Raw genomic sequence first — 18,206 nt, 5'->3', positions numbered from 1 at the left:
CATCTTTAGCTAAGTATTTGTGGCCACCCTGCTTTCGAAACCCAACCACCGGGGTTCACATGAGAACAGTGAGGGGTTTGTATGTAGTTTGAAACCATTGGGCGTGTGAATTCAAGAACGGGTGTGCAAATAAATAATGTCTGTAAGTCGGCTGGTGACGCGGACGAACCCCGTCACTACACTGTGAGGAACGGAGAACAACCAAACCCACCCCCAAAACAAAGGCGACCAGAAGGACCACCCAACAAAGACCACAGCCCTATCCCGTCTGTCTGGGCGAGACATTTTTCCCCCTGACTGGGGACATGCCTGGGAAACGCCTCGATGGGGCTTCTTCCAGATTTCCCTCCCTCACGATGCCAACGGGAGGGAGCCTGGCTTCTCGGGGCTAACAGGGGCACTGGCCATAGTTGCCACCACTGTGAGAAAAGGAAACGAGAGGGAAGGAATGTGCAGCGAAGCCCAACAAACAATGCCTGACGGAAGACAGAAGGCACCAGGCCACTGTGGAGAGAAAGCCTCTGCAGGGCCCCAGAGCTCCCCGACCTCCATTTCCACAGGAAGATGAGGACAAAGGGCCCCATCCCAGTCCGCCCTCCTCCCACGCCCTCAACCAACCCCCTCATCCCAGAAAAGAGAATGGAGAAGCCATGTGTGTGCCAAAGGAGCCAAACGACCAAACGGTGCCACTCTGGGCACGCCCAACGCCTGGAAACCACGGGCCCAGCCGATCGGTCCCTGCCATTCCTGGTGGTCCGTTGACAGGTTTGCCGGAAACCTTTGGCCGGGCGACCCACAAACCCCCCTGAGACGTGATCCAACCCCAGGGGCCGAGGGCAAACGTACCACTTGAGGTGCTGGAGGAGCTGGACGAGGCCATGGTGGGAGAGACACACGGACGCTGCAGACGGCTGTCCCGGTGGGCCAGCAGCCAGCAGCTCAGGACTTGCGATAGGGTGAGGTGGCTCCGCCCCATGTATGTAAATAGCGGTGGGGGCTTAGAAGGAGGGGAGGGACGTCCCTGGCCGCCAAGCAGAGACCCTGGAAAGGATCCCGTGGAGCGAGTGGGCTTTCACGGGCACGGCCCGTGCCACACAGCCCCAAGGTCCACGTTGGGCTGGGTGTGCCGTTCGGGGCTTTGGTTAGTGGCCCTGCCACGCCGCAGCGGTGGGATCAACGCCGGGCTCGGGGAGCATCAGCAGTGCACAGATTGTTAATTGCCCGGGAATTCCCCTAGGCCCCTTTGCAGTTGCCGCCCACGCCCCCTTTCCCAGCCTGCCTTGGCTTCCGAAACTCTCTGGGTTTTCCCGCCTTTTCACATTCCACACATACGTTGGCCCCAGTGGCCTCCGCCGGCTCCTCCGAGGCATTCCCAGACACTGGACGCTCTGTCCGGTGCCTCCACCTCGATTCCCTCGCTTTCCTTGCCTCCGTTTCCCACGTCCCTCCCCACCTCCTCTGTGCCCCCATGGCGTCCTTTCCCTACAGCAGTCCCAGTCCACTGCCCTGCCCACCCCCAGGGCTCTGACTTGCCAGGAGCTCGAGTCTACTGCCAGAGACCTGATGGGCCAGCCACTCGAATGGCAGCTCACGCCCTTTGGGGCTTTTTGAGGTGGAGCCTGATGCCCGCCTCTCCCCAGCCCACCCCCCAGCCCAAGTGCCCCGGGCAGACCCGGGAAAGGGGAGAGTGTATCCCCGTACTCTTAGCAAGGAGGTTCCACTAAGGCTAGGAAAGAAGCTTGGCCGTTTGTGGAGAGAACGAAGCCCTGACCCGTGCCAACAACGGGACATGGAAAGAGTGTGCGCTTTCTTCGAGAAACGGAGGGCGGGGAGGAGAAGGAGGAGGAAATCAGGGGGAAGGAGCAGACAAAGAAGGGAGAAGGCTGCGTGAAGTAGTGCGGGGGATGGACGATGCGAGGCACCTCTCTTTTCGCTCGGAACAGGTCCCGATGAATTGAAAAGACACGAACGAAACACACCGGCACACCCACAGCCATCTTTAGCTAAGTATTTGTGGCCACCCTGCTTTCGAAACCCAACCACCGGGGTTCACATGAGAACAGTGAGGGGTTTGTATGTAGTTTGAAACCATTGGGCGTGTGAATTCAAGAACGGGTGTGCAAATAAATAATGTCTGTAAGTCGGCTGGTGACGCGGACGAACCCCGTCACTACACTGTGAGGAACGGAGAACAACCAAACCCACCCCCAAAACAAAGGCGACCAGAAGGACCACCCAACAAAGACCACAGCCCTATCCCGTCTGTCTGGGCGAGACATTTTTCCCCCTGACTGGGGACATGCCTGGGAAACGCCTCGATGGGGCTTCTTCCAGATTTCCCTCCCTCACGATGCCAACGGGAGGGAGCCTGGCTTCTCGGGGCTAACAGGGGCACTGGCCATAGTTGCCACCACTGTGAGAAAAGGAAACGAGAGGGAAGGAATGTGCAGCGAAGCCCAACAAACAATGCCTGACGGAAGACAGAAGGCACCAGGCCACTGTGGAGAGAAAGCCTCTGCAGGGCCCCAGAGCTCCCCGACCTCCATTTCCACAGGAAGATGAGGACAAAGGGCCCCATCCCAGTCCGCCCTCCTCCCACGCCCTCAACCAACCCCCTCATCCCAGAAAAGAGAATGGAGAAGCCATGTGTGTGCCAAAGGAGCCAAACGACCAAACGGTGCCACTCTGGGCACGCCCAACGCCTGGAAACCACGGGCCCAGCCGATCGGTCCCTGCCATTCCTGGTGGTCCGTTGACAGGTTTGCCGGAAACCTTTGGCCGGGCGACCCACAAACCCCCCTGAGACGTGATCCAACCCCAGGGGCCGAGGGCAAACGTACCACTTGAGGTGCTGGAGGAGCTGGACGAGGCCATGGTGGGAGAGACACACGGACGCTGCAGACGGCTGTCCCGGTGGGCCAGCAGCCAGCAGCTCAGGACTTGCGATAGGGTGAGGTGGCTCCGCCCCATGTATGTAAATAGCGGTGGGGGCTTAGAAGGAGGGGAGGGACGTCCCTGGCCGCCAAGCAGAGACCCTGGAAAGGATCCCGTGGAGCGAGTGGGCTTTCACGGGCACGGCCCGTGCCACACAGCCCCAAGGTCCACGTTGGGCTGGGTGTGCCGTTCGGGGCTTTGGTTAGTGGCCCTGCCACGCCGCAGCGGTGGGATCAACGCCGGGCTCGGGGAGCATCAGCAGTGCACAGATTGTTAATTGCCCGGGAATTCCCCTAGGCCCCTTTGCAGTTGCCGCCCACGCCCCCTTTCCCAGCCTGCCTTGGCTTCCGAAACTCTCTGGGTTTTCCCGCCTTTTCACATTCCACACATACGTTGGCCCCAGTGGCCTCCGCCGGCTCCTCCGAGGCATTCCCAGACACTGGACGCTCTGTCCGGTGCCTCCACCTCGATTCCCTCGCTTTCCTTGCCTCCGTTTCCCACGTCCCTCCCCACCTCCTCTGTGCCCCCATGGCGTCCTTTCCCTACAGCAGTCCCAGTCCACTGCCCTGCCCACCCCCAGGGCTCTGACTTGCCAGGAGCTCGAGTCTACTGCCAGAGACCTGATGGGCCAGCCACTCGAATGGCAGCTCACGCCCTTTGGGGCTTTTTGAGGTGGAGCCTGATGCCCGCCTCTCCCCAGCCCACCCCCCAGCCCAAGTGCCCCGGGCAGACCCGGGAAAGGGGAGAGTGTATCCCCGTACTCTTAGCAAGGAGGTTCCACTAAGGCTAGGAAAGAAGCTTGGCCGTTTGTGGAGAGAACGAAGCCCTGACCCGTGCCAACAACGGGACATGGAAAGAGTGTGCGCTTTCTTCGAGAAACGGAGGGCGGGGAGGAGAAGGAGGAGGAAATCAGGGGGAAGGAGCAGACAAAGAAGGGAGAAGGCTGCGTGAAGTAGTGCGGGGGATGGACGATGCGAGGCACCTCTCTTTTCGCTCGGAACAGGTCCCGATGAATTGAAAAGACACGAACGAAACACACCGGCACACCCACAGCCATCTTTAGCTAAGTATTTGTGGCCACCCAGGTTTTGAAACCGAACCACCGGGGTTCACATGGGAACTCTGAGGGGTTTGTATGTACTTTGAAACCATTGGGTCTATGAATTCAGGAACGGGTTTGCAAATAAATAATGTGTGTAAGTCGGCTGGTGATGGGGGCATGCTCGCGGCAGGGCGAGCTCAGTCACTACACCGCGAGGATCTGAGAGACACATGGAGATGATTGGCCTTTGCAGATATACCTGGCGGGTGTGTTCACAGGGAGTCTGGTCGTGAGAGTGGTTGTGTGGGTCGGTCCCTACTGCTTGCTCAGAGGATCTCACCTTGGGAAACCCGCCCAGGGCATGCACCCCGAAACCGAGGCAAGCGTGTCCCCAACGGAGTATTTTAGGGATACCCGCGGGGTTTGCCGGTGGCTTGAAGCTGAGTCCCCGCCGCGCGGGCGCCGCCCCCCTCCCCCGACCACCCCCCTTCCTCCTTCCGTCCCCGACCCTCCCTGCCTCCCTTCCCTCCCTCCCTCCCTCTCCCACTTAGCCTTCCCAGCTCTCTCCCTTCACCCCCACTCTCTCCCTTCACCCCCACCCTCTCCCTCCACCCGCTCGCTCCCTCCCACCTCGCATCTCCCAGCCATCCACCTTCCCATTTCCCCATCCCCCGCTCCCCTCCCCTCAGCTGCCCCTGGCATAGGGAAGGCATTCTCCTGTGTGGAGTGCGGGAAAGACGGGACCAGAAGACACAAGAGCCAGACGGAAAGAACCTGTGCGGGGCACAGGGTTTCTTTATTGGATCCATGGCATGTCCCCTCTTAGGCACCCTCTTGGTCACTGGAATGCGCGCATGCCTGGAGGCTTCAGGTGGGGTGTCCCTCTTGGGGGGACGGGACCCATGCTGCCCTAAGGTCCAGCTCTCGCATTTGTCCCCAAAGATGTTGGTAGACATCCCGTCTGTATTCTCTCCACCCCCAGCCAAACCCGGCCCCCTCGCCGAGCTCCATGGCTCTGCATGCCAGGCAGGGAGGCCTGAAAGGGGCTTGGGGGAGAAGGGGCCCCTTCCTTCCTCTCCCTCTAAGCCCAAGGGCCTGGGGAGCCTGGCAGCATGTCGAGGAGGGCCTGGTAATCGTCCTCACTGAGGGGTGCTTCCATGCTTGCCTCAGCTCCTCCTTCCTCGGCAGTGACCCCCGGGGAAGGCCACGGCATGTCCTGGATGGCCGTGGCAGCCATGATTTCCTCTAGGAGGCTACGTGACCCGGGGAGGGCTGGCTGGTCCTCTGCGATGGCAGTAGAGGACCCCGGGGAAGGAGCCGGTGAGCCCGGGACGTCCGTGGACGCCAGGAGCTCGTCCAGGAGGCTGGGTGCAACTGGGAGGACAGGGTGCGCTCCTGCGTCTGCCGCGGCACCCGGGGACGGCGCCTGCGTGTCCGGGACGCCCGTGGCCCCCAGGAGCTCGTCCAGGAGGCTGGGTGCACAGGGAAGGACAGGGTGCGCTCCTGCATCTGCCGCGGACCCCGGGGACGGCGCCTGCATGTACGGGACGCCCGTGGCCGCCAGGAGCTCGTCCAGGAGGCTGGGTGCACCGGGAAGGACAGGGTGCGCTCCTGCATCTGCCGCGGCCCCCGGGGACGGCGCCTGCATGTACGGGACGCTCGTGGCCGCCAGGAGCTCGTCTAGGAGGCTGGGTGCGACTGGGAGGATAGGGTGCGCTCCTGAGTCTGCCGCGGCCCCCGGGGACGGCGCCTGCATGTACGGGACGCCCGTGGACGCCAGGAGCTCGTCTAGGAAGCTGGGTGCACCTGGGAGGACAGGGTGCGCTCCTGCGCCTGCCGCGGCCCCCGGGGACGGTGCCTGCGTGTCCGGGACGACAGGGTCCGCCAGGAGCTCGTCTAGGAGGCTGGGTGCGCCTGGGAGGACAGGGTACGCTCCTCCATCTGCCGCGGCCCCCGGGGATGGCACCTGTGTGTCCGGGACGCCCGCGGCCGCCATGAGCTCGTCCAGGAGGCTGGGTGCTCCGGGAAGGACAGGGTGCGCTCCTGCATCTGCCGCGGCCCCCGGGGACGGCGCCTGCATGTACGGGACGCCCGTGGCCGCCAGGAGCTCGTCCAGGAGGCTGGGTGCACCGGGAAGGACAGGGTGCGCTCCTGCATCTGCCGCGGCCCCCGGGGACGGCGCCTGCATGTACGGGACGCTCGTGGCCGCCAGGAGCTCGTCTAGGAGGCTGGGTGCGACTGGGAGGATAGGGTGCGCTCCTGAGTCTGCCGCGGCCCCCGGGGACGGCGCCTGCATGTACGGGACACCCGTGGACGCCAGGAGCTCGTCTAGGAAGCTGGGTGCACCTGGGAGGACAGGGTGCGCTCCTGCGCCTGCCGCGGCCCCCGGGGACGGTGCCTGCGTGTCCGGGATGACAGTGTCCGCCAGGAGCTCGTCTAGGAGGCTGGGTGCGCCTGGGAGGACAGGGTACGCTCCTCCATCTGCCGCGGCCCCCGGGGATGGCACCTGTGTGTCCGGGACGCCCGCGGCCGCCATGAGCTCGTCCAGGAGGCTGGGTGCTCCGGGAAGGACAGGGTGCGCTCCTGCATCTGCCGCGGCCCCCGGGGACGGCGCCTGCATGTACGGGACGCCCGTGGCCGCCAGGAGCTCGTCTAGGAGGCTGGGTGCGACTGGGAGCACAGGGTGCGCTCCTGCCTCTGCCGCGGCACCCGGGGACGGCACCTGCGTGTCCGGGTCGCCCGCGGCCGCCATGAGCTCGTCTAGGAGGCTTGTCGTGCTTCGAAGGGTGTGGGGCTGGTGCTGTGGCTCTAGCGGATGGGCCGTGCCTTCACCATAGGGTGACTCTGCCCACCGCGGGATGTGTGTCTCGGGCTGTACAGGCGGCAGGTTGGCCCCTTGCCCAGGCTGCCAAGGGGCCACGACAGCAGGGGAGCATTCGGCCCAGGGAAGTGCTACCTGGGGAGGAGGTGGTGGCTTCGCACTTGGCTGGAGAGCCTCCGGGCTGGGCTGGACCACGAAGATCATCAACGGCTGGCCCACACAGACCCCAGAGGCAGTCCCGGGCACCCAGACGGTGGGGGCGCCCAAAGGAGCGGCTGGAGCCAAGGAGGGGAGCATGCTCTCCTGCGACAGAGAGGGCTGAAGGGGAAGAGAGGTGCTGTGGACAGCGGGTGGGGCCCTTCGGTCCTCTGGAGCAGGAGTAGTCGTGGCCGATGCGTCGCCTGGGCCTTGGGCACGGCCACTGCCAGGCCCGCTCGTGCTCTGCTGGGGGTGCCGAGCTCTTCGGTTTTGAAACCATATCTAGGGGAGCAAAAGGCAGACAGGCACATCAGAAGTCGTGAGCGTCCAGATCAACGTGCTGGCGCCCCCGCGGCGCCCATTCTCCACCCTGCCTGGCCTCCCGTCCTCGGATCTGTCAGGCCCAGGGTGAGTTCTGCAGGGCCATTTTCTGCAAACGAATCCCTTGGCCCTGGGAAATGAGGGGTGAGTGCACGGCCACAAGCGGCCCCAAACCCACCACGCAGCCCACCAACTTTCGGCCCCCTCCCCCCTAGCCCAAGCGCAAGCGCAAGCGCAAGCCCAAGCCTGCGTGTATCCACCTGCAAACCCTTGGCAGCGGTGAACGCTCCTTTCTCCTGGGTCACGTCCCGGGCCCAGGCGCTGGGTGGAGAACTTACCTGGATTCGAGGTTCTGGGATTCCCGTCTGACGAGCCAGTTCTTCCCTGGCGGCAATCCCCGGAAAGCGATCCCTCGTGAAGGCTTGCACGAGGATCCTTGTTTGAGAAGCAGAGATGACGGTCCTCTGTCTCCTGGCCTCTCTGGCCGAGGCTTCTGCCAAAGAGAGAACACACCGAGAGGAGAGGAGAGGACTTTAAGGCCCATGGAACGTTCACAGCACAGATGCCCTAGGCGGTGTGGAGGGGATGGAGAGTCCCAGGGAGACAGACTTAGGCACACACCTGACTCACCTCAGGTGGCGATGTGGCCGGTGCAGGGTTCTAAGGAACACAGCCACAGATGGATCATGTGCCTGTGTGCATCGTGGATACGTGCGCGCACACACGCACACTCCACACACATGCATGTCCCTGTGTGTCTCTTTCCTCCTCCGGTCTTGCCGCGGAGTGCCCTGAGGCATGCTCCTCGGCCAAGGCTGCCTTGGGCAGCCGGAGGCTAAAGTTCCCGAAGGGGGCTGGGGAGGGGGTGCAAAGGGGGAAGAGTGCTGCCCGTCCACGCCGACTGGGGGCATGGGGCCCTTCTCTGGGACACTGATGGGGGCAGCAACCAGATGGCCCTCTTTCCTCCCCCCTTGGTGTTTCTGAGGCCGCCCGTGCTCACCCACCAGCAGAGGGAATTCTCTGGCAAGAGGGGGAGGGTTCGGGGCCCCCTCTGGGGACTTGCCTTTGGAGAACGCTGGGTAAATTACCTTGAGAGGAAGACTGAGGTCGAGGAGGTGGTAATGGTGGCATGGGCGTGGCCGTTGGCCCCCGTTCCCCGTCTTGGTGCACATTTTCAGACGGCGATCGGCCCTGCTTCAACCGTCTTCTTCGTTGGTTTTGAAACCAGACCTAGGGGCAAACAGAGAGAACTCGTTCTCAAGAGCAAGGCCGCCGGAGGCTTTCGGCTGCCTTGGACCGGCACGGGGAGCCTGAGAGGGAGAACCGGTGGAGGGGGGGGCCTACCTGAACTCTGCTTTCGGCAATGCCAAGCTCTCGGGCCAGTCGTTCTCTGGTCGCTATCCCAGGGTAGGGGTTCTGTTGAAAGAGCGCGTTCAGGGCGTCCTTCTGGCTCAGCTTCAGAACGAGCCTCCTCCTTCGAGATCCTGTGGCGATGGGGCCTGTGGAAGAGAAGAAAGGGAAAGGTCTCAGAGGACGTGGGGGTGGGGGAGGACTCGACGGAGGTGCCCCAGCATGCTCCCTGCCCAGGGGAGTTGCCCCTGAGCCTGAGCAAAGCCGGGAACCCGGGGACGGGTCTGCACTCGGAAGTCCCTTGGCTACACCCCGAGAGCCAGGCTGAGCGTCGAGGGCAGCGGGGAAAACCCCCCACCCCCTTGCCACACACACGCCGGAACCCAAGAGACACGGGCAGGCAGAAAGGAAACCAAATCCACCCCCAAAACAAAGGCTACAAGAAAGCAACCCCAACAAAGACCACAAGCCTACCCCGTCTGTCTGGGCGAGACATTTTTTCCCCCTGTCTCGACAGATGCCTGGGAAACGCCTCGATGGGGCTTCTCCCAGATTACCCTCCCCCAAAATGCCAACGGGAGGGAGCCTAGCTTCTCAGGGCTAACAGGAGCACGGGCCATAGTTGCCGCCACTGTTAGAAAAGAAAAGGAGAGGGAAGGAAGGCGAAGCGAAGCCCAACACGCAACGCCTCACGGAAGACAGAAGGCACCGGGCCACTGTGGAGAGAAAGCCTCTGAAGGGCCCCAGAGCTCCCCGACCTCCATTTCCACAGGAAGATGAGGACAAAGGGCCCCATCCCAGTCCGCCCTCCCCCCGCCCCCTCAACCAACCCCCTCATCCCAGAAAAGAGAATGGAGAAGGCATGTGTGTGCCAAAGGAGCCAAACGACCAAACGGTGCTTCTCTGGGCACGCCCAACGCCTGGAAACCACGGGCCCAGCCGATCAGTCCCTGCAATTCCTGGTGGTCCGTTGACAGGTTTGCCAGGAACATTTGGCCAGGCGACCCACCAACCCCCCTGAGACGTGATCCAACCCCAGGGGCCGAGGGCAAACGTACCACTTGAGGTGCTGGAGGAGCTGGACGAGGCCATGGTGGGAGAGACACACGGACGCTGCGGACTGCTGTCCCGGGGGGCGAGCAGCCAGCAGCTCAGGACTTGCGATAGGGTGAGGTGGCTCCACCCCTATGTATGCAAATAGCGGTGGGGGCGTAGAAGGAGGGGAGGGACGTCCCTGGCCGCCAAGCAGAGACCCTGGAAAGGATCCCGTGGAGCGAGTGGGCTTTCACGGGCACGGCCCGTGCCACACAGCCCCAAGGTCCACGTTGGGCTGGGTGTGCCGTTCGGGGCTTTGGTTAGTGGCCCTGCCACGCCGCAGCGGTGGGATCAACGCCGGGCTCGGGGAGCATCAGCAGTGCACAGATTGTTAATTGCCCGGGAATTCCCCTAGGCCCCTTTGCAGTTGCCGCCCACGCCCCCTTTCCCAGCCTGCCTTGGCTTCCGAAACTCTCTGGGTTTTCCCGCCTTTTCACATTCCACACATACGTTGGCCCCAGTGGCCTCCGCCGGCTCCTCCGAGGCATTCCCGGACACTGGACGCTCTGTCCGGTGCCTCCACCTCGATTCCCTCGCTTTCCTTGCCTCCGTTTCCCACGTCCCTCCCCACCTCCTCTGTGCCCCCATGGCGTCCTTTCCCTACAGCAGTCCCAGTCCACTGCCCTGCCCACCCCCAGGGCTCTGACTTGCCGGGAGCTCGAGTCTACTGCCAGAGACCTGATGGGCCAGCCACTCGAATGGCAGCTCACGCCCTTTGGGGCTTTTTGAGGTGGAGCCTGATGCCCGCCTCTCCCCAGCCCACCCCCCAGCCCAAGTGCCCTGGGCAGACCCGGGAAAGGGGAGAGTGTATCCCCGTACTCTTAGCAAGGAGGTTCCACTAAGGCTAGGAAAGAAGCTTGGCCGTTTGTGGAGAGAACGAAGCCCTGACCCGTGCCAACAACGGGACATGGAAAGAGTGTGCGCTTTCTTCGAGAAACGGAGGGCGGGGAGGAGAAGGAGGAGGAAATCAGGGGGAAGGAGCAGACAAAGAAGGGAGAAGGCTGCGTGAAGTAGTGCGGGGGATGGACGATGCGAGGCACCTCTCTTTTCGCTCGGAACAGGTCCCGATGAATTGAAAAGACACGAACGAAACACACCGGCACACCCACAGCCATCTTTAGCTAAGTATTTGTGGCCACCCTGCTTTCGAAACCCAACCACCGGGGTTCACATGAGAACAGTGAGGGGTTTGTATGTAGTTTGAAACCATTGGGCGTGTGAATTCAAGAACGGGTGTGCAAATAAATAATGTCTGTAAGTCGGCTGGTGACGCGGACGAACCCCGTCACTACACTGTGAGGAACGGAGAACAACCAAACCCACCCCCAAAACAAAGGCGGCCAGAAGGACCACCCAACAAAGACCACAGCCCTATCCCGTCTGTCTGGGCGAGACATTTTTCCCCCTGACTGGGGACATGCCTGGGAAACGCCTCGATGGGGCTTCTTCCAGATTTCCCTCCCTCACGATGCCAACGGGAGGGAGCCTGGCTTCTCGGGGCTAACAGGGGCACTGGCCATAGTTGCCACCACTGTGAGAAAAGGAAACGAGAGGGAAGGAATGTGCAGCGAAGCCCAACAAACAATGCCTGACGGAAGACAGAAGGCACCAGGCCACTGTGGAGAGAAAGCCTCTGCAGGGCCCCAGAGCTCCCCGACCTCCATTTCCACAGGAAGATGAGGACAAAGGGCCCCATCCCAGTCCGCCCTCCTCCCACGCCCTCAACCAACCCCCTCATCCCAGAAAAGAGAATGGAGAAGCCATGTGTGTGCCAAAGGAGCCAAACGACCAAACGGTGCCACTCTGGGCACGCCCAACGCCTGGAAACCACGGGCCCAGCCGATCGGTCCCTGCCATTCCTGGTGGTCCGTTGACAGGTTTGCCGGAAACCTTTGGCCGGGCGACCCACAAACCCCCCTGAGACGTGATCCAACCCCAGGGGCCGAGGGCAAACGTACCACTTGAGGTGCTGGAGGAGCTGGACGAGGCCATGGTGGGAGAGACACACGGACGCTGCAGACGGCTGTCCCGGTGGGCCAGCAGCCAGCAGCTCAGGACTTGCGATAGGGTGAGGTGGCTCCGCCCCATGTATGTAAATAGCGGTGGGGGCTTAGAAGGAGGGGAGGGACGTCCCTGGCCGCCAAGCAGAGACCCTGGAAAGGATCCCGTGGAGCGAGTGGGCTTTCACGGGCACGGCCCGTGCCACACAGCCCCAAGGTCCACGTTGGGCTGGGTGTGCCGTTCGGGGCTTTGGTTAGTGGCCCTGCCACGCCGCAGCGGTGGGATCAACGCCGGGCTCGGGGAGCATCAGCAGTGCACAGATTGTTAATTGCCCGGGAATTCCCCTAGGCCCCTTTGCAGTTGCCGCCCACGCCCCCTTTCCCAGCCTGCCTTGGCTTCCGAAACTCTCTGGGTTTTCCCGCCTTTTCACATTCCACACATACGTTGGCCCCAGTGGCCTCCGCCGGCTCCTCCGGGGCATTCCCAGACACTGGACGCTCTGTCCGGTGCCTCCACCTCGATTCCCTCGCTTTCCTTGCCTCCGTTTCCCACGTCCCTCCCCACCTCCTCTGTGCCCCCATGGCGTCCTTTCCCTACAGCAGTCCCAGTCCACTGCCCTGCCCACCCCCAGGGCTCTGACTTGCCAGGAGCTCGAGTCTACTGCCAGAGACCTGATGGGCCAGCCACTCGAATGGCAGCTCACGCCCTTTGGGGCTTTTTGAGGTGGAGCCTGATGCCCGCCTCTCCCCAGCCCACCCCCCAGCCCAAGTGCCCCGGGCAGACCCGGGAAAGGGGAGAGTGTATCCCCGTACTCTTAGCAAGGAGGTTCCACTAAGGCTAGGAAAGAAGCTTGGCCGTTTGTGGAGAGAACGAAGCCCTGACCCGTGCCAACAACGGGACATGGAAAGAGTGTGCGCTTTCTTCGAGAAACGGAGGGCGGGGAGGAGAAGGAGGAGGAAATCAGGGGGAAGGAGCAGACAAAGAAGGGAGAAGGCTGCGTGAAGTAGTGCGGGGGATGGACGATGCGAGGCACCTCTCTTTTCGCTCGGAACAGGTCCCGATGAATTGAAAAGACACGAACGAAACACACCGGCACACCCACAGCCATCTTTAGCTAAGTATTTGTGGCCACCCAGGTTTTGAAACCGAACCACCGGGGTTCACATGGGAACTCTGAGGGGTTTGTATGTACTTTGAAACCATTGGGTCTATGAATTCAGGAACGGGTTTGCAAATAAATAATGTGTGTAAGTCGGCTGGTGATGGGGGCATGCTCGCGGCAGGGCGAGCTCAGTCACTACACCGCGAGGATCTGAGAGACACATGGAGATGATTGGCCTTTGCAGATATACCTGGCGGGTGTGTTCACAGGGAGTCTGGTCGTGAGAGTGGTTGTGTGGGTCGGTCCCTACTGCTTGCTCAGAGGATCTCACCTTGGGAAACCCGCCCAGGGCATGCACCCCGAAACCGAGGCAAGCGTGTCCCCAACGGAGTATTTTAGGGATACCCGCGGGGTTTGCCGGTGGCTTGAAGCTGAGTCCCCGCCGCGCGGGCGCCGCCCCCCTCCCCCGACCACCCCCCTTCCTCCTTCCGTCCCCGACCCTCCCTGCCTCCCTTCCCTCCCTCCCTCCCTCTCCCACTTAGCCTTCCCAGCTCTCTCCCTTCACCCCCACTCTCTCCCTTCACCCCCACCCTCTCCCTCCACCCGCTCGCTCCCTCCCACCTCGCATCTCCCAGCCATCCACCTTCCCATTTCCCCATCCCCCGCTCCCCTCCCCTCAGCTGCCCCTGGCATAGGGAAGGCATTCTCCTGTGTGGAGTGCGGGAAAGACGGGACCAGAAGACACAAGAGCCAGACGGAAAGAACCTGTGCGGGGCACAGGGTTTCTTTATTGGATCCATGGCATGTCCCCTCTTAGGCACCCTCTTGGTCACTGGAATGCGCGCATGCCTGGAGGCTTCAGGTGGGGTGTCCCTCTTGGGGGGACGGGACCCATGCTGCCCTAAGGTCCAGCTCTCGCATTTGTCCCCAAAGATGTTGGTAGACATCCCGTCTGTATTCTCTCCACCCCCAGCCAAACCCGGCCCCCTCGCCGAGCTCCATGGCTCTGCATGCCAGGCAGGGAGGCCTGAAAGGGGCTTGGGGGAGAAGGGGCCCCTTCCTTCCTCTCCCTCTAAGCCCAAGGGCCTGGGGAGCCTGGCAGCATGTCGAGGAGGGCCTGGTAATCGTCCTCACTGAGGGGTGCTTCCATGCTTGCCTCAGCTCCTCCTTCCTCGGCAGTGACCCCCGGGGAAGGCCACGGCATGTCCTGGATGGCCGTGGCAGCCATGATTTCCTCTAGGAGGCTGCGTGACCCGGGGAGGGCTGGCTGGTCCTCTGCGATGGCAGTAGAGGACCCCGGGGAAGGAGCCGGTGAGCCCGGGACGTCCGTGGACGCCAGGAGCTCGTCCAGGAGGCTGGGTGCAACTGGGAGGACAGGGTGCGCTCCTGCGTCTGCCGCGGCACCCGGGGACGGCGCCTGCGTGTCCGGGACGCCCGTGGCCCCCAGGAGCTCGTCCAGGAGGCTGGGTGCACCGGGAAGGACAGGGTGCGCTCCTGCATCTGCCGCGGCCCCCGGGGACGGCGCCTGCATGTACGGGACGCTCGTGGCCGCCAGGAGCTCGTCTAGGAGGCTGGGTGCGACTGGGAGGATAGGGTGCGCTCCTGAGTCTGCCGCGGCCCCCGGGGACGGCGCCTGCATGTACGGGACGCCCGTGGACGCCAGGAGCTCGTCTAGGAAGCTGGGTGCACCTGGGAGGACAGGGTGCGCTCCTGCGCCTGCCGCGGCCCCCGGGGACGGTGCCTGCGTGTCCGGGATGACAGTGTCCGCCAGGAGCTCGTCTAGGAGGCTGGGTGCGCCTGGGAGGACAGGGTACGCTCCTCCATCTGCCGCGGCCCCCGGGGATGGCACCTGTGTGTCCGGGACGCCCGCGGCCGCCATGAGCTCGTCCAGGAGGCTGGGTGCTCCGGGAAGGACAGGGTGCGCTCCTGCATCTGCCGCGGCCCCCGGGGACGGCGCCTGCATGTACGGGACGCCCGTGGTCGCCAGGAGCTCGTCTAGGAGGCTGGGTGCGACTGGGAGCACAGGGTGCGCTCCTGCCTCTGCCGCGGCACCCGGGGACGGCACCTGCGTGTCCGGGTCGCCCGCGGCCGCCATGAGCTCGTCTAGGAGGCTTGTCGTGCTTCGAAGGGTGTGGGGCTGGTGCTGTGGCTCTAGCGGATGGGCCGTGCCTTCACCATAGGGTGACTCTGCCCACCGCGGGATGTGTGTCTCGGGCTGTACAGGCGGCAGGTTGGCCCCTTGCCCAGGCTGCCAAGGGGCCACGACAGCAGGGGAGCATTCGGCCCAGGGAAGTGCTACCTGGGGAGGAGGTGGTGGCTTCGCACTTGGCTGGAGAGCCTCCGGGCTGGGCTGGACCACGAAGATCATCAACGGCTGGCCCACACAGACCCCAGAGGCAGTCCCGGGCACCCAGACGGTGGGGGCGCCCAAAGGAGCGGCTGGAGCCAAGGAGGGGAGCATGCTCTCCTGCGACAGAGAGGGCTGAAGGGGAAGAGAGGTGCTGTGGACAGCGGGTGGGGCCCTTCGGTCCTCTGGAGCAGGAGTAGTCGTGGCCGATGCGTCGCCTGGGCCTTGGGCACGGCCACTGCCAGGCCCGCTCGTGCTCTGCTGGGGGTGCCGAGCTCTTCGGTTTTGAAACCATATCTAGGGGAGCAAAAGGCAGACAGGCACATCAGAAGTCGTGAGCGTCCAGATCAACGTGCTGGCGCCCCCGCGGCGCCCATTCTCCACCCCGCCTGGCCTCCCGTCCTCGGATCTGTCAGGCCCAGGGTGAGTTCTGCAGGGCCATTTTCTGCAAACGAATCCCTTGGCCCTGGGAAATGAGGGGTGAGTGCACGGCCACAAGCGGCCCCAAACCCACCACGCAGCCCACCAACTTTCGGCCCCCTCCCCCCTAGCCCAAGCGCAAGCGCAAGCCCAAGCCTGCGTGTATCCACCTGCAAACCCTTGGCAGCGGTGAACGCTCCTTTCTCCTGGGTCACGTCCCGGGCCCAGGCGCTGGGTGGAGAACTTACCTGGATTCGAGGTTCTGGGATTCCCGTCTGACGAGCCAGTTCTTCCCTGGCGGCAATCCCCGGAAAGCGATCCCTCGTGAAGGCTTGCACGAGGATCCTTGTTTGAGAAGCAGAGATGACGGTCCTCTGTCTCCTGGCCTCTCTGGCCGAGGCTTCTGCCAAAGAGAGAACACACCGAGAGGAGAGGAGAGGACTTTAAGGCCCATGGAACGTTCACAGCACAGATGCCCTAGGCGGTGTGGAGGGGATGGAGAGTCCCAGGGAGACAGACTTAGGCACACACCTGACTCACCTCAGGTGGCGATGTGGCCGGTGCAGGGTTCTAAGGAACACAGCCACAGATGGATCATGTGCCTGTGTGCATCGTGGATACGTGCGCGCACACACGCACACTCCACACACATGCATGTCCCTGTGTGTCTCTTTCCTCCTCCGGTCTTGCCGCGGAGTGCCCTGAGGCATGCTCCTCGGCCAAGGCTGCCTTGGGCAGCCGGAGGCTAAAGTTCCCGAAGGGGGCTGGGGAGGGGGTGCAAAGGGGGAAGAGTGCTGCCCGTCCACGCCGACTGGGGGCATGGGGCCCTTCTCTGGGACACTGATGGGGGCAGCAACCAGATGGCCCTCTTTCCTCCCCCCTTGGTGTTTCTGAGGCCGCCCGTGCTCACCCACCAGCAGAGGGAATTCTCTGGCAAGAGGGGGAGGGTTCGGGGCCCCCTCTGGGGACTTGCCTTTGGAGAACGCTGGGTAAATTACCTTGAGAGGAAGACTGAGGTCGAGGAGGTGGTAATGGTGGCATGGGCGTGGCCGTTGGCCCCCGTTCCCCGTCTTGGTGCACATTTTCAGACGGCGATCGGCCCTGCTTCAACCGTCTTCTTCGTTGGTTTTGAAACCAGACCTAGGGGCAAACAGAGAGAACTCGTTCTCAAGAGCAAGGCCGCCGGAGGCTTTCGGCTGCCTTGGACCGGCACGGGGAGCCTGAGAGGGAGAACCGGTGGAGGGGGGGGCCTACCTGAACTCTGCTTTCGGCAATGCCAAGCTCTCGGGCCAGTCGTTCTCTGGTCGCTATCCCAGGGTAGGGGTTCTGTTGAAAGAGCGCGTTCAGGGCGTCCTTCTGGCTCAGCTTCAGAACGAGCCTCCTCCTTCGAGATCCTGTGGCGATGGGGCCTGTGGAAGAGAAGAAAGGGAAAGGTCTCAGAGGACGTGGGGGTGGGGGAGGACTCGACGGAGGTGCCCCAGCATGCTCCCTGCCCAGGGGAGTTGCCCCTGAGCCTGAGCAAAGCCGGGAACCCGGGGACGGGTCTGCACTCGGAAGTCCCTTGGCTACACCCCGAGAGCCAGGCTGAGCGTCGAGGGCAGTGGGGAAAACCCCCCACCCCCTTGCCACACACACGCCGGAACCCAAGAGACACGGGCAGGCAGAAAGGAAACCAAATCCACCCCCAAAACAAAGGCTACAAGAAAGCAACCCCAACAAAGACCACAAGCCTACCCCGTCTGTCTGGGCGAGACATTTTTTCCCCCTGTCTCGACAGATGCCTGGGAAACGCCTCGATGGGGCTTCTCCCAGATTACCCTCCCCCAAAATGCCAACGGGAGGGAGCCTAGCTTCTCAGGGCTAACAGGAGCACGGGCCATAGTTGCCGCCACTGTTAGAAAAGGAAAGGAGAGGGAAGGAAGGCGAAGCGAAGCCCAACACGCAACGCCTCACGGAAGACAGAAGGCACCAGGCCACTGTGGAGAGAAAGCCTCTGAAGGGCCCCAGAGCTCCCCGACCTCCATTTCCACAGGAAGATGAGGACAAAGGGCCCCATCCCAGTCCGCCCTCCCCCCGCCCCCTCAACCAACCCCCTCATCCCAGAAAAGAGAATGGAGAAGGCATGTGTGTGCCAAAGGAGCCAAACGACCAAACGGTGCTTCTCTGGGCACGCCCAATGCCTGGAAACCACGGGCCCAGCCGATCAGTCCCTGCAATTCCTGGTGGTCCGTTGACAGGTTTGCCAGGAACATTTGGCCAGGCGACCCACCAACCCCCCTGAGACGTGATCCAACCCCAGGGGCCGAGGGCAAACGTACCACTTGAGGTGCTGGAGGAGCTGGACGAGGCCATGGTGGGAGAGACACACGGACGCTGCGGACTGCTGTCCCGGGGGGCGAGCAGCCAGCAGCTCAGGACTTGCGATAGGGTGAGGTGGCTCCACCCCTATGTATGCAAATAGCGGTGGGGGCGTAGAAGGAGGGGAGGGACGTCCCTGGCCGCCAAGCAGAGACCCTGGAAAGGATCCCGTGGAGCGAGTGGGCTTTCACGGGCACGGCCCGTGCCACACAGCCCC

The sequence above is a fragment of the Giraffa tippelskirchi genome, chromosome 9 (assembly GCF_054371585.1).
Source record: "Giraffa tippelskirchi isolate mGirTip1 chromosome 9, T2T-mGirTip1v1.2.pri, whole genome shotgun sequence".
Classification (NCBI taxonomy): domain Eukaryota; kingdom Metazoa; phylum Chordata; class Mammalia; order Artiodactyla; family Giraffidae; genus Giraffa; species Giraffa tippelskirchi.
The sequence above is the reverse complement of the archived record's forward strand: the minus strand, read 5'-3'. Positions refer to the sequence as shown.